Raw genomic sequence first — 15,211 nt, 5'->3', positions numbered from 1 at the left:
ACTGAAACAAACAGGGTTAAGTGATCTGCCCTGGAGTCAGGAAGACCTGAATTTATATCCATCCTGACTCTTACTTAGCTATATGACCCAAGGAAAGTCAACTAAGCCCATTTGCCTCGATTTCCTCATCTGCAAAATGAACTGGAGAAGGAAGTGGTAAACTACTTCAGTCTCTTTGCCAAGAAAACCCCAGACAGGATCATAGAGAGTAAAACATGACTGAAATAACTCAACAACTACAGAATGGCTTACAATTTTGAATGTGACTTTTCCAGTGCTATTGTTGTATTAATGCATCCTGAGATTACCTTATCCTTTTTTAATGTCATGGCATACTTGAATTATCTTGAGCTTCTAGCTTACAACCAGTCCCTCAGATTTTCTTTATATGAACTCTTTTCCAGTTGTGAATCTCTGTACTTGTGCAATTGACTTTTTAGTTTGGGGTAGATTTTTTTTTTGCAAGGCAATGGGGTTAAGTGATTTGTACAAGGTCACACAGCTAGGTAATTATTAAGTAACTGAGGTCAGATTTGAACTCAGGTTCTCCTGACTCCAGGGCCGATGCTTTATCTGCTGCACCACCTAGCTGCCCCCATGCAATTGACTTTTGAATGCAATTATTAGATTTTATACTTATTGACTACTGAAATTTTATCTTGCTTAATTCAGTAGAAAGGACACTGGAATTATATAGCAGCCCTGTTTGTGGTGGCAAAGAATTGGAAATTGAGGAGTGTCCATCACTTGGGGAAATGGTTGAATAAATTGTGGTGTATGTATGTTATGGAACATTATTGTTCTATTAGAAACCAAGAGGGATGGAAATTCAGAGAAACCTGGAAGGATTTGCATGAAGTGATGATGAGCAGAACCAGAACATTGTACACCCTAACAGCAGCATGGGAGTAATGTTTTTTTAAGGTTTTTGCAAGGCAGATGGATTTAAGTGGCTTGCCCAAGGCCACACAGCTAGGTAATTATTAAGTGTCTGAGACCAGATTTGAACCCAGGTACTTCTGACTCCAAGGCTGGTGCTTTATCCACTATGCCACCTAGCCGCCCCTAATGATCAGTCTTAATGGAACTTGCTTATTCCATCAGTACAACAATCAGGCACAATTATAGGGTATATGGGATGGAGAATACTATCTGTATCCAAAGAAAGAATTGTGGAGTTTAAACAAAAACCAAAGACTATTACCTTTAATTTTTTAAAAAAAAGTTATCATCTTATGAAATGTTGCTCTCATATTTTATTTTTTATCTCTCAACACATTCAATTTTGATTAATGTATAACATGGCAACAGTGTAAAGACAGACTGCCTTCTGTGGGGGGGGGGGAGAGGGAAGGGAGATTGGGGAAAAATTGTAAATCAAAAACAATAAAAAAAGAGAGAGTACTTCAAAAAAAAAACCACACTGGAATTAGACCCTAGTTCTAACCCTGGCTCCTTGATTCTCAGTTGTTTTCCACTACTCTCCCTATATCAGTATAGATTATGAGACCATAGTTGAATGTGACCCTAGAAGTCATCTGCTCCATTCCCTTCATTTTACATGTAAGGACACCAAAGTCTTGAGGTTGTCACTTACCCAAGTTTACAGGGTAATAAATGGCAGGGCCCTAATTCAAACCCAAATCCTCCAGCTCCAAATCTCTTTTGCGTTCTGTTCTACCTTGCTGCAACATGATGAAATTCTAAAGATAATGTGCTGACAAACCTGCCTTCTATCACTATGTCCCAGACCAAGGGTAGATCATCTTCAACTAGATATTTTATCTAAAAGGAGAAGAGGAATCATGGAAGAGATCCGTGTGTATTGTTTCCACTGAGGCAGATCAAACCTCTCCTCATACTTTCCTTAATAGATGAATCTTCACAACGAAGCACTTTCCACAATTCAGAGGCTATGCCCACAGTGTCTTTCATCCAAACAAACCTGGTAGCCTTCCTAAGCCTTCCAGAGCTTCGGGTTCAGCTGTTCGTGCTTTCAGGATCCCCAGGATTATCTTTTCTCCACACCATGGTATTGCCTTGGAGTAGGTCTCGGGGACAAGGACATTTCTGCCTTTACAATTTGGCAAGCTGATTCATTAAGGTTATTGAAGTCCCCTTGCAGGCAGAAAACTATTTTGTAATAGTCCCTGTTTGACATTCTGGTGAGAAAGGTGAATGAGGATAAACTAGCATGAATCTTATATTTCGTTTTTCTGCCTTGGTTGGCAGCAGATGGCTCACCTGGCCTCTTGGTATTTATCCTTGAGGGCAGGAACTGTATCTTCTGTATGTTTGGTGCGCTCCTAGGTAAGGTCTCTGGAACAGTGTGGGTACTCAGTCCATGCCAAGTGATCTTGGATAACACTGTTTATCTTGTAATCCCTTTCTACTATTAAAAATAATGAGTCCAAGGATAGATTTTCCTAAGATTCAGATAGAGTAACCTTGGGGTTTATCATTTTGTTCTTTTCTTTCTTTTTCTCCTATTTTCTTTTAAATGGTGTCTACTAATTATGAAAATGAGGTCCTTTTGGTAAAAAGTACAGCTAGGGACCTGGCCTCTATTTTTCTGTCCTTCCTTCAGTCTTGCCTAAAGTAATCTTTGTTATTCTGGACATTGCCTTGCTATGTCAAGAATAAACTATGTCCTCTTGCCTTTTCTATTTTTTTGTTGTGTAGGACAATCATAGAGTCCTAGGATGGGAGAGTTGAAGGGAACCATAGAAATCATCCAGTCATCTCATTTTTTCAAGGAAGTAAACTGAGGCCCAGAAAGGTGAAGAAATAGTTTCCCTTAAGTTACACTAAGTTACAGAGCCTGTTAAGAAACCAGATCTTCTTAAGTCCCACCATCCCTCTGTAGCATGAAAGGTATTTGACCTCCCAACTTGGATTCTTTTTTTTTTTTTAGCATGTTAATGTAGTCTTGGCCTAATAACTACCTCCTTTCTTCCCTTGTAAACATAAAGATAAAGTATATTTTTTTGCTTTGATTTTCAGCCTTTCCCGCCCTCTGTGTGTCCAAAATAGTTGGCTGGAATTCATGAGAATGCTATGTCTTCAGATGTTTATAATCTGAAAAAATCCCTTATGGTTTTTATAATAAAACTCCTTGAATGTCAGTATTTTTTTATGTTGGAAAAGCATACCAAGTTCACAATACAGCAATTACAATGTAATGCATTATGTATAATTTGTACCATGCCCAGGAGCAATTTGTGAACTCTGAAATACTGTCCTGGCACTCCAGCATAATTAGCAGGATCAAACATCGTTAGTAAAAGAATTGCAGGATATGTCTTCAGAGGTAAATAACAGTCAGGAAGGAGGTTTAAGTTTCGATAGAGGTAGGTCGACCCATATGGTGCAGGTGGGACTTGCTTCATCAGACCCTCACATCAGTCAGATACTTGGATGCCTTCATCAATCATCTGGGGGGCACAGAACCTTTTAGGCTTGACTGGCCTTGCTTTAACAGCAGGAATCACCCCATTGTTGAGAGGTTGGGAGTTTTATCTATGAAATTTAACAGCGCTGTATTTATGGGGCTTCCTTCTAAAACTACCATCATAAACATGAAAAATGTACATTTTTTTTCCTTCTTGAAGCTGAATAATGTAATTTTATAAGGGAAGGATTGGCACATCAAATGAAAAGTAGTTTCTGTGTGTGTGTATGTGTTGGATTTTTTTTTTAATCTCATTTTTCTACACAGTATTTAAAGCTATGTATGACTCATGGAAATGTGTCCTATTTAGAATAGTCATTGGTTCGCAGCTCTAGATGCAACTTTGCCCCTCCTCATTTTTTTTCTATACCAGGATAGATGCATGAAAATAACATCTTGGCCTCTTTACATTTCCGGCTTCATATACTGCCTTTCTGATCAAAGTAATAAGCCTCTCGGTGTTATTATTAACTTAAATATCTGATGACTCTGCCCTTTTCCAAACTCAAGCTTTCTGTCTCTGTCTCTCTCTCACTCCTCTCATTTTCTCTTTCTCTTCTTTCTCTGTATATATAAAACATATCTATATAAACATGCCTACATATATATATATATGGAGATAGGCATAAATATTATATCTAGATCTAAACAAATATAGAGATATACCTAGATATAGATGTCTATGTCTAGATATAGTTATATAAACATTGAAATAGAGACTTAGAAACCTATTTTTGTATGTTTTTGCCTATATCTCTATGTATTGGATACATGTTTATAGATAGGTAAGAGACAACAGAATGGTACAATGGATAGAGCACTCAGCATGAAATCAGAAAGACTCATCTTCTTAAGTTCAAATCCAGCCTCAGACACTTGCTATCTGTGTGACCTTGAGATAGTCACTTAACCCTTTATGCCTTGGTTTCTTCCTCTGTAAAGTGAGCTGGAGAAGGAAATGGCAAACCACTGTAGTAGAGATACCCCAAATAGAGAAAACCCCAAATAGGGTCATGAAGAGTCCAATTCATCTGAAATGACTGAACAACAACAAAAATTCCCAGTCCTTTTTATAGTACCTTGCAGATAAGTAATGTTTATTGATTGAGGCACATGCAGGTAACCCTCTTCATTTGAATTCCAATATTCACTGATTCCCCCATATTGTGTCCTCCAGTGGTGACCCTAGTTTTTTCTGAGTCCCTTCACTGAGGAACCACTTTAAAATGAAGATTTAGAGAGTGGGTGTCGGAGGTTGTAGGCTTCTGATTGGTGCTGTGTCCATTGGCAATTCCAGTAGGTTCTAGAGACCAGTAACCTGGTGGAGTAGGCAGGAAGCACCAGAAAACACCATTTCTACCCTGCCTTGTACATGATCTCCCCCTCTAAGCCTCACCCATAGTCTAGGAGGAAATGTTTAGTCCCTATTTCAAAATGCATATGATCATAGGAAAAGTTTAAGAATAATTACTGGTCATTCACTATCAGTAAACTGTCACTATATTAAATGTAAGGCATTTAAAGAAAGGCAAAAGACAGTTCCTGCCTTCAAGGAGCTCATAATCTAGGGACACATAGTGCCAGTTAGTTGCCTTTGTTAGAGTAAGTTGGAGGTCAACATGAATGACCTGGAAGGTTTGATTTCAAAGTATTGGGGTTGAATGGTAAAAGAGGACGAGAAGTGGGGTGGGGGGAAGAGATGTGGGACCAGTTGAGGTCAATCTTGTATTCTTTCATGCCCTTTTACTTGTAGTTCTTGTTCCCTACTCTCAAGGACTCCTAGAAACCTAGCCCTGGACTACTTTCCTTTCCTCTAATAATCCCTGTACATGCACAAGACTAAGGGTGTGTGTGTGTGTGTGTGTGTGTGTGTGTGTGTGTGTGTGTAGATTGAAGAAGAAAGTGAAAGATGGATAAATATAAATATCTGTGTTTACAGATAGAGATAGATTTTCTTCCAAGGACTTAGGATAGAAACAATTCTTCTCAGCAGTAGTTCTTAGGAAGCAAAGCTCTCAGCCATAGAATATAAACATGTCCTTAGAATGTTAACTTCTCTGATAGACTATAAGCTCCTTGTTTTGTTTTGTTTTTGTCTATGGATTTTTCCCCTACCCACCCCAAACTTTGCACATTGACTCCCACTTAGTAGGAAACTTAATAAATATTTATTGATTGATCAAAGAAAGACATATCTGCTTACTCAAGATTCTGGATGGTTTTTTTTGCCTTTAATGACCAAAGACTTTTAGTTCTCTGACTAAATTCCTTGCTTTTGCTAGGAATTGCCTTAGACAATTGTATCCTTTCAGCATGCACATAAATTTGTTGTTAGAAGTAAGTATATTTTCTCTTATGATTTCAAAAGAGTGTAGGGTAGTCAGACCTGGGTTCAAATCCTTGCTCTTCCATTTGGTACCTGTGTGTTCAGTCATCTTTCAGTTATGTCCAATTCTTCATGACCCCATTTGAGATTTTCTTGGCAAAGATAATAGAGTGGCATGCCAGTTTCCTTCTACAACCCTTTTGACAGATAAGGAAACTGAGGCAAATAGACTTATGTGACTTGCCCAGGGTTATTCAGCTAGTCACTGTCTAAGGCCAATTTTGAACTCAGGTCTTCCTGACTCTAGCTTGGTACTCTATCCACTGTACCCCCCTTCCTCCCACCAACTTCTCTATCAATTCGTTTGTAAAATGATGATGTCAGCCTGGTTCAGCTTGGTGATTTTTAAAGCCCTGTCCAGCCCATAAAACCTCTGATTGAATGAACCAATCACTTGAGGTGGGACTTTCTTATTTCTTTAATCATCTTGGGACAAAGTTGCAAGAATATCATCTCTCCCATTAGCTGAAACTTCTTGAGAAGAGGGTCCATCTTTTACCTTTCTTTGTATCCCCCAAGTACCTAGGCCAGAGCAAGCCCTTAATAAAGCCTTGTTGACTTACTGTTCTTCTACCAGTTGGTGGGCCAACACTAGCAGTCAGACACCTGTCCTAGAAGAAGTAAAAGAATCCATTTTTAGGATTACAAAGAAAAAGCAAAGTCTGTGCTCACTATCCACTTAACAATCCAAGGCTATGTAGAAAACATTTTTAGGGCATAACATTTTAAAGACTTAAACTAGCTTGAACTTGCTTATTTATTCAAGGCTAGCTAGAGAAATTGGGGGCAGCTTAGGACAATGGGAAACTCATTTGACAGATTCAAAATAATAAAAACAACAACAACTTATGTTGACAGAGAACTGTAGAGTTGGCAGATCATCTTCCCCACAACTGTCAGGCTCCAGTTCAAGTCTACAAACATTGATCTAGTATCTGCAAAGTCCAAGACCTAGCTGTGATAGGAGCCAAAACACCAAGGTAAAAACATGCCAGTCCCTGCACTCAGACCACCCATAGAAACCCCAGAGGTTTCCTCTTGGCCTCCGGCATCTCTGGTTTAAGTTCTCAAGATGACTCCCATACTTTCCTCCTACCATCCTCATACTTTCTTCCTCTCTTCAGACTACATTCCACTCCTCCAGTCTAATGGATGACCTCCCATTTCCCACCTCACTGTCTTTCCCCTGACAGTCCCTCCCTCCTACATGCTTTTCCTCCCTCTGCTTCCCAACTTCTCTAACTTCTTACATTTCTCAAGTCAAATTCTACCTTTTCCCAGTCTATCCCAGCTGCTAATGTCCATCTACATGATATATATATGTATATGGTATTGACATGTCATCTTTCCCATAAGACTGTGAGCTCCTTGGGGGAGAAAAGGAATTTTGAGGGGCTTTTTTTGTATCTCCATCACTTAGCATAGAACTTTTTGATTGATTTATAGCCCTCCAGAAGCATTCAGCTTACTAGAAAGATGCAATAAAAGAATAAATAGTTAAATAGTCAATCAAAAGTATATTATGTTTCTGAAGTTATGCAAGGCTCTGGGATACAAAAACAATCATGATGAAACACTTTAAAAAAATTTTTTTAAGGCAATCTGAATTAAGTGACTTGCCCCAGACATGCAATTAGTAAATTTTGAGACTGGATTTGAACTCAGATCCTTCCTGATTTTAGGGCCATTGCTCTATCTACTGCACTACCTAGCACCACCTTGCCTTACAAGAGCTTATAGTTTCTCAGGGTAGATAATGTGTCTGAATACTGACAGACATATAAATTCAGAGGTGGGGGAAGAGACAGAGACAGAGAGAGACAGAGAGGAGGGGGAGAGAAGGGGGGTAGAGACACAGAGAGTCAGAGAGAGAGAGAGAGAGAGAGAGAGAGAGAGTGTGTGTGTGTGTGTGTGTATGCATGCATGCATGCAGGTACATCATGTGAGGCACTGTAGAAGATACCAGGAATACAAATACAAAGAATGAAACAGTCTTTACCATACCAGTTGAATGGAGAAGATGAGCACTTGTAAATTAAAGATAAACAAATTAAAAGAGAACAAATAAAAATAAACTTAAGGGAGTGAGGAAGAGGAGCTAACAGTAAAGGCATTTGACAAAGGATCCATAAGAAGATGGCACTGGAACTGTGTCTTAAAGGAAAAGGGGGATTCTGTTAGATGGAGATGAAGAATCCCATTCTAAAGAGGGAAATGGCCAATGGAAAGGCTTATGGCATGTCTAGATACCAAGAAGACCAATTTGGTTGTATTGAAGCATGGGGGAGGAGAAGGGATGTATAATGAGGCTTGAAAGGTGGGTTGAAAGGAATCCCAGTGTAAAGGACTTTAAATCCTAATTAGATGAGTTTATACTTTATCACATAGGCAAATAGAAGCCACCAAAGTTAACTTGAGTTAAGCTAAGCTGATGGTACAAGAAGAATCTTATTTAAGAAAAGTCACTAGCAGTATACAATGATTTGAAGGAGGGAGGTCAACTGGGAGAGGTCTGCTGTACTCTTGGGATGAAGTCTTGAACGAAGTTATACAAATAGAGAGGAGGATTGGGGTAGATATGGGGGAGTCCAGAAATGGCATAATGTGGCAACTGACGAGGTGAGAGAAAATAGAATTGAGCTTAACAGTAAGGTTTTAGACCTGGGAACCGAGAAGTGGATGGTACTTTCAGCATAAACCACTTAAATCAGTACAGTTTGAGGAGGGAGGGACTAGACTGTTGGAATCAGGGGAGTAGAAAGTGGGATTTAAGCCAAGTCTTGAAGGACAGAAGTCATTCTAAAAGGAGAAGTGAAGAGGAAGTGTGCATCAAGCAAGAGGAAAAGACTATGCAAAAAGCATGGAAATGAGGGATAAAATGTCATGAGAAAAGAACCAGTTAGACCAGTTTCAATGGATCATAAAATGAGGCAATAGGAGTGATGTGAAATAAAACTGGAAAAGTAGAAGATAAGTAAATTATTATTATTAAAATAATAAAGAATAGTTAGAAGAAGGGAACTTATTGCTGAATCAGGAAATCAGGAGAGGGCTCATTTAAGAAATGGTGCCTCAGTTGAAAGAAATGAGTTATTTCAAGAGGTAGAGAATACATTTTATATCTGGGAGCCATCTGTAAAAAGTTTCTTAGGAGAACAGGATATCCTATTTGGGAAGACAGTATGATTGGAATAGAGAGAATGTGAAGGTTGACAGTGTGAGACAAGACTGAAAATCTAGGTGGAAGACCTAGAAGCTTCTTTCCAGAGGCAGTAGGGAGTGACTGATTTGGGGGAAGAGGTGAATAGCATGGTAAGAGCTGTTTTAGGAGTTTGACTATCTGGAATGTCATCCTGTCTTTGCCTATTTGGCTATTTTTTAATTCATTTTTTTCAATTAATGAAAATCCAACTTCTCCCCTTTCCACTTAAATAGAAAGAAAAATGAAACTCTTTTGACAAATATTTATAGTCAAGCAAAACAATTTCTTGAATTCACCTTGTCCACAACAAGTAAGAAGGAGAAAAAAAGCAAAAAATGAAGGGGGAAAAAGATGGACATAGAATAAATAGGGTAGTTGAATTTCATCCTCTGCAAACTTTCCTGTTCTTTTTCTCTCTCTCTGAGCTTCAATTTGTAAAATTGAGAAGGAGGGAATGGATTTATATGATCTCCAAGGTTCTTTTACATCTAACTTTCTGTGATTCTATCCTCCACACCTACATGTAGCATTTTAAAAGTCCAACTTTTATCTTACCTTTCCAGTCTGGACTCCGAGTCCATCATTTTTCTTAAATTGGAAAGTAGGGAGCACAGCATGCTTCATCAAAACTCCTTTAAAATCATGGTTGTTCATTATATTGATTCTTTTAGAGTATTGTTGAAGTGTTCTCCTGTTCTGCTCACCTTCCTTCTGTATTGGTTCAAGCAAATCTTAACTAAGTTTCCCTGAAACTATCCCTCCCCATCAAATCCATATAGCATAATTTGTTCAGCCACTCCCAATGGATGGCTACCTCTAAGTTTGTCATTTTTTTGCCATTTCAAAAAGAGCTGGTATAAATATTTTGTATCTGTGGATCCTTTCTTGTTTCTTTAGTCTCTTTATAGTAGAGACCTAGTGTAGTGGTAGTGCTATGTCAAAAGGAATGCATACTCTAATAATTTGGGGGGGGGGGGATGGGGCGGGAGGGAGGTAGTTCCAAATTGCTTTCTAGAATAGTCAGACTAGTACATGAATATATTTTCCCATAGCCCTTCCAGCTATTGTCATTTTTCTTTTTTTGTTCAGTTTTATAATTCTGATTGATGTAAGCTGGAATCTATTAGTTGTTTTAATTTACATTTCTCTCATTGTTAGTGATTCAGAGTACTTTTTTAAAAGATCAATTTATTTTTCCAACTTTATGTAAAGATAGCTTTCAACAATTTTTATACGGTTTTGAGTTCCACATTTTTCTCCCTCCCTTCCTTCCCTCCTCCTCCCCCTGACAGAAAGAAATTTAATATAAGTTATTCATGTTAAACATATACTATGACAAACATATTTCCATATTAATCATGTTGTGAAAGAAGAATCAGAACAAAAATGAAAAAATCAAAGGCAAATTATAAAAATTGAAAATAGGAAGCTTTGGTCTGCATTCAGATCAGAGTATTTTTTCATATAGCCATAAGGTAACTTCTGTAAACTCTCCTGTTGCCTTTATTTCTCTTGAGTTTCAGTTTGTAAAAATTGGGGAGGAGGGAATGGATTATGTAATCTCTAGGGTCCCCTTTGCCTCTTAACTTTCTGTGATTCTACCCTCTACTTTTTTATTTACTTATTTGTTTCTTTGTTGATTTATTTATTTTTAGATTTTGCAAGGCAATGGGGTTAAGTGGCTTGCCCAAGGCCACACAGCTAGGTAATTATTAAGTGTCTGAGGTCAGATTTAAACCCAGGTACTCCTGACTCCAAGGCTGGTGGTGCTCTATCCACTGTACCACCTAGCCGCTCCCTACCCTCTTCTTTTTAATGGCATCTTCAGAACATTTTAAAAGCTCAACCTTTAATAATGCAGTATCCTTATTACCAAACCCCAGCATGCACCCACATCTTTCCAAAGAAGCTGAGTGAGCAATGTACTCATCCACCCTTATTATCTAAATTGTCTGCTCTCCAAGGTAAACAGGATTCTACTTGGTGTGTCTCTAACACTATCTTAACTGTGAATTCAAAGACAAATAAAATTTAGTGAGACATTGCCTTTTCTAGACCTGTGGTACTTTTTGTTGTTGCTCTTGTTGTTCGTCCTTCATTCTTGGAGGATCTTGACATTAGCGAGATGATGCCATAATATGCAAGTGAATTGGATTCGAGTTGGGGTGGCAGAAGGGGTGCTGTGCAAAGTCACCAACATCACTTTCTCCTCTGGAGCCATCTGGGTCTAGTGTTAAGATATGTCAGGATCATTGGAGATGACTCCAGAAACAGTGGAAGACCTTGTTCTTTTTAAGCTAAGGTCTTGAATGGTCTCACATGAATGAGGCAATACCCATTAGTGATTGAGGCTAGGTGGCACAGTGGATAAAGCACCGGCCCTGGAGTACCTGGATTCAAATCCAGTTTCAGACACTTAATAATTACCTAGCTGTGTGGCCTTAGGCAAACCACTTAACCCCATTTGCCTTGCAAAAAAAAAAAAAAAAACCCTAAAGAAAAAAAAAGAAATGAAGCAAAGAATGTCAACATTTATCTAGTCAAAAAAAAAATCAGTCTCGGGCGGAAGATCTCTGGGTCAGTACAGAAACAATTGATATTTACATTCACTCTGAGCCAGTCAAGACCCAGACAGTGACTAAATGGGACTTGACTTGGGACCCATTATTGGTTACTAGACAGTGTATCTTCTAGGATATGAACTCTAGCTGGCAGTTGAGACACTTTGTCTGGACTTGACCCCTTGGAAATGATCCCTTTCTTGGCATGACATAGTCAGGTCCAGAACATGATATGGTCAGGTCCAGAACACTGAGGTCCTTTCTCAAGGTGAACAGTTCAGCGTTCATGCTCTGCTGCAGAGAGTGCAGCTCTGATGGACTGGCCATGTAGTTTGAAATTCAAATGTACTTTTATTTAAAAGACTTTATGGAGAACTCATGTGGAGGTCAGAAGAAGTGATGTAAGGTCACTCAAGTTCTCTCTGAAGAACTTTGTAAGTGATTGTATGACATGGGAGACACTGGCAGTGGATACCCAGTATGGTGTGTCTGCATCAAAGAAGATGCTGTGATCTATGGGCAAAACTGAGTTGCAGTTACTCAAGAGAAATGTGAGATGTATAGATTGCATAGATTTGGAGACATCCAACTTTTCATATGAACTATTTATGGCTGACCTGTGGTAGAGCCTACTGAACTCATACTGGTCACATTCAGACATCATGTACCTGACCCCATCATAGTGATTTCATTTTGATCCTGTTTGAGCATGAAGGACAACAACCAACCAACAGCTAGGCTTGACTCCTTAATAACTAGTTAAATGGGAGTCTCACCTCCCTTGAAATGGGGAGGAATAACTTTAAGTATAGAAAAATGCAAGGATGGAGTTAGGAAATACATAGCACCCATTACTTATGCTGATGCTGCCAACTTGTTCTGCTCCACTCTTATTCTCTTTCAAAGGTGCTTCCTGCCCTATTCTCATCCATCTTTTCTCCTCTTTACGTTTTTACTTCAAAAATATTTCTTCCCAGCCTTCTTCACTTTTTCTAATCTAATATCACCCCAGATTTTGCCACCAATAATAATAATTATTATTGTCATCATTTCTATTATTACTTTTAATCATTATAGCTAGTATTTATATACTATTTTACGGTTTGCAAAGTGCACTACAAATACAAACTCATTTAATCTTCAACAATTCCAGGAAGTAGTAATAATTAATAAATAATATTAATAAAGTGCTTTAAGGTTTGCAAAGAACATTATTTTCTCCTCACAACAGCATTGTTACCAAGTTGCTATTGTTATCACCATTTTATATTTGAAGAAACTGAAGCAAAGTTAAATGACTTACCTAGAGTCACACAGCTTTGTGATTCCAGATGTAGTGTTGTACCAACCCTTGTTGACTACTGCTCATGTCATCTTCCTCTGGGAGATAATTTTCTTTCATGTAGTTGATACTTATATAGAAATTAAAGTTTACATAGAGATGAAAGGTAGATTGCATGTCTAAGGAACAGCAAGAAGAACCAATTTGATTAGCCTTAGCAAAAAACAAACAAACAAACAAAAAGCATTGGGGAGGGAATTAGTTCCCATTGGAATAGTGTTATAAGTGGGTCATCAAATGTAATTACAGCCAGATTTCACAACTCTAAAGTAGGATTTGTTTCTAATGAACTATTAATAATATTATTGCAAAAAGATTTTGGTTTAGACACACTCTTAGATGAAGATAAATCTGTAACGTTGAAGAGATTTCAGCATTTGTCTGTTGAATACTTTGGATGATTGTGGGAGAATTATGGTTTCATTTGTTTTTCTATAATTTCAGGAAATTCAATCTCTACTTTATACCTGCTGGTATTCTTGGATTATCTGTTTGAAATTCAACATGATTCCCTCCACCCCCCCCCCCCCCAGAAATGGCATGGTAACTTACAGCCTGGCTCTCACACCAGCCTTCAAAAAATAAAAATAAAAACCAAAAAAGTTCACTTAACTTTATATAACATACCTCAATTGCCATTATCACTATTGAACTTGATCACTATGTGCAAAAATATTTCTATGAGAAATATGTGTATATTATTCAGTTTGGGATAGCAAGAATACATTTACTCTCTCCTTCTGTGTCATTACCCCCCCCCCCGCCCACTACTTCCAAGCAAAAAGCTGGAATTTGGGGCTATAGATCTGTTTTTGTTTTTGCAAAGCTATGGTGTTAAGTGACTTGCCCAAGGTCACACAGCTAGGTAATTATTAAGTGTCTGAGGTCAGATTTGAATGCCTTTCATAACAGCCATGAAGCTGTTCCCAGGGACTATAGATTCTTAAATCATGGATCTAGGACTGAAAACAACCTCAGAAGCCAAGGCTGTCCTTTTAGAGATTTTATTTTCCCTTCTTTCCTTCCCTTAACTTCTGTTCTATGGTGGCAATTAGAAACAAGGCCTGATGCTAAAAGAATGGGAGAGGAATTCTTCCATCCTACTATCCTCCTATCCATCACATATCCCTTCTATCTTCTCCTCCCCTGGTGCCTTATCTTCCTCCTTTTCGTTCCTCCTTTCATTCTTCCTACCTTCCTCCTGTTCCTCCTCCTCCTCCTCCTCCCTTCTCCTCCTTCCCCTTCTTCCTCTTTCCTTTCCTCCTCTTCCTCCTCCTTCCCTTCTTCCTTCCTCCCTCCACCTTCCTCCTTCCTTTTTTCTTCCCCTTCCTTACTTCCTCCTTTTCTTCCTTTTGCCACCTCCTCCCTTCCTCCTCCCATCTCCTTCTCTTCTTCCTCCTTCTTTTCTCCTCCTCCCTCTCTCTCCTTTCTCCTTCTCTCCTCTTCTTCCTCCCTCTCTTCTTCTTCTCCTTTCTCCTCCTCCTCTCCCTCCCTTAAGGGCAGCTGCTGAAGCCACTTGGTGGAGGTGGTATGTGAGAGAAGCTCAGAAGCCAGGATTCATCGAGACCCAAGGATAGATAGGAGCAGTGCCTTACAAAGCACCAAACATATTACTCAGTTCAGAAAGGATGGTCTCTCCCTGGGTTAGTGGCTCAGGTGACCATGTCTTCAACCCAAGTCTCAGAAATCTGGGCCGAGTCCCACATCACTCCTCAATGATTACAAGGAGCTCTTAGATCTTTGGAGAGGCTTCTATTCAGCCTCAGATTCCAGAAGCCAACATATGGTGAGTGATGGGGAACTTTGCCTGTCTCTTTGGAGAGGGTAAAAGGTTCAATCCCTGATGACATTCCAGTGAAGCTTCCCACCAGGACCAACAAGCTCCCTAGTTGGGTGTTAGAAGTGCATAAATTCAATCCCCCACCATGTTGAGCTCCCTGCCAGGCAGGCCAGCCTCTGGGGGTATTTGCAATCAGCTGATGCTTGAGCCTGGCACCACAGAGCACAGAGCATGTTTAGCCTTCTTTTCCTTCATTATTATCATGCTATCTTGTTCTCAGATGATACCGTTCGCCTTGGCCTTGCTGATTGGTTTACCCTCTGATACCCCACAGTGATATCCTAGAATGTTCCCTGGAATGGTTTGTCTCTGTCTGGCTGCACCTGCAAAAGAAGACGTCAAGGGGCTTTCAATTCTTCAGGAAGACATTGAACTGGGGTGTTTTTTTTCCCTTAGATTACAAGGACTTTAGGGATGTTTCCCCCTAGG

General features: G+C 39.1%; 1 protein-coding gene and 1 long non-coding RNA gene across 11 annotated transcripts in view; one reads left to right on the top strand and one right to left on the bottom strand.

The window, feature by feature from the left end:
- Window positions 1-15,211, top strand: part of RHBDD1 (rhomboid domain containing 1) — a 161,699-nt gene that overhangs the window by 130,874 nt on the left and 15,614 nt on the right. The window lies entirely within an intron of this gene.
- LOC141490877 (uncharacterized) lies at window positions 6,330-13,451 on the bottom strand. The gene is made up of 3 exons (XR_012469380.1): window positions 12,904-13,451; window positions 9,595-9,750; window positions 6,330-6,448 (listed from the first exon to the last, which is right to left on the bottom strand). It is a non-coding gene; the product is annotated as an uncharacterized LOC141490877 (long non-coding RNA).

This window comes from Macrotis lagotis, chromosome 6 (assembly GCF_037893015.1).
Source record: "Macrotis lagotis isolate mMagLag1 chromosome 6, bilby.v1.9.chrom.fasta, whole genome shotgun sequence".
In the NCBI taxonomy this organism is placed as follows: domain Eukaryota; kingdom Metazoa; phylum Chordata; class Mammalia; order Peramelemorphia; family Peramelidae; genus Macrotis; species Macrotis lagotis.
Note: the sequence above shows the minus strand (reverse complement) of the source record. Positions and strands in the feature narration are given on the sequence as shown.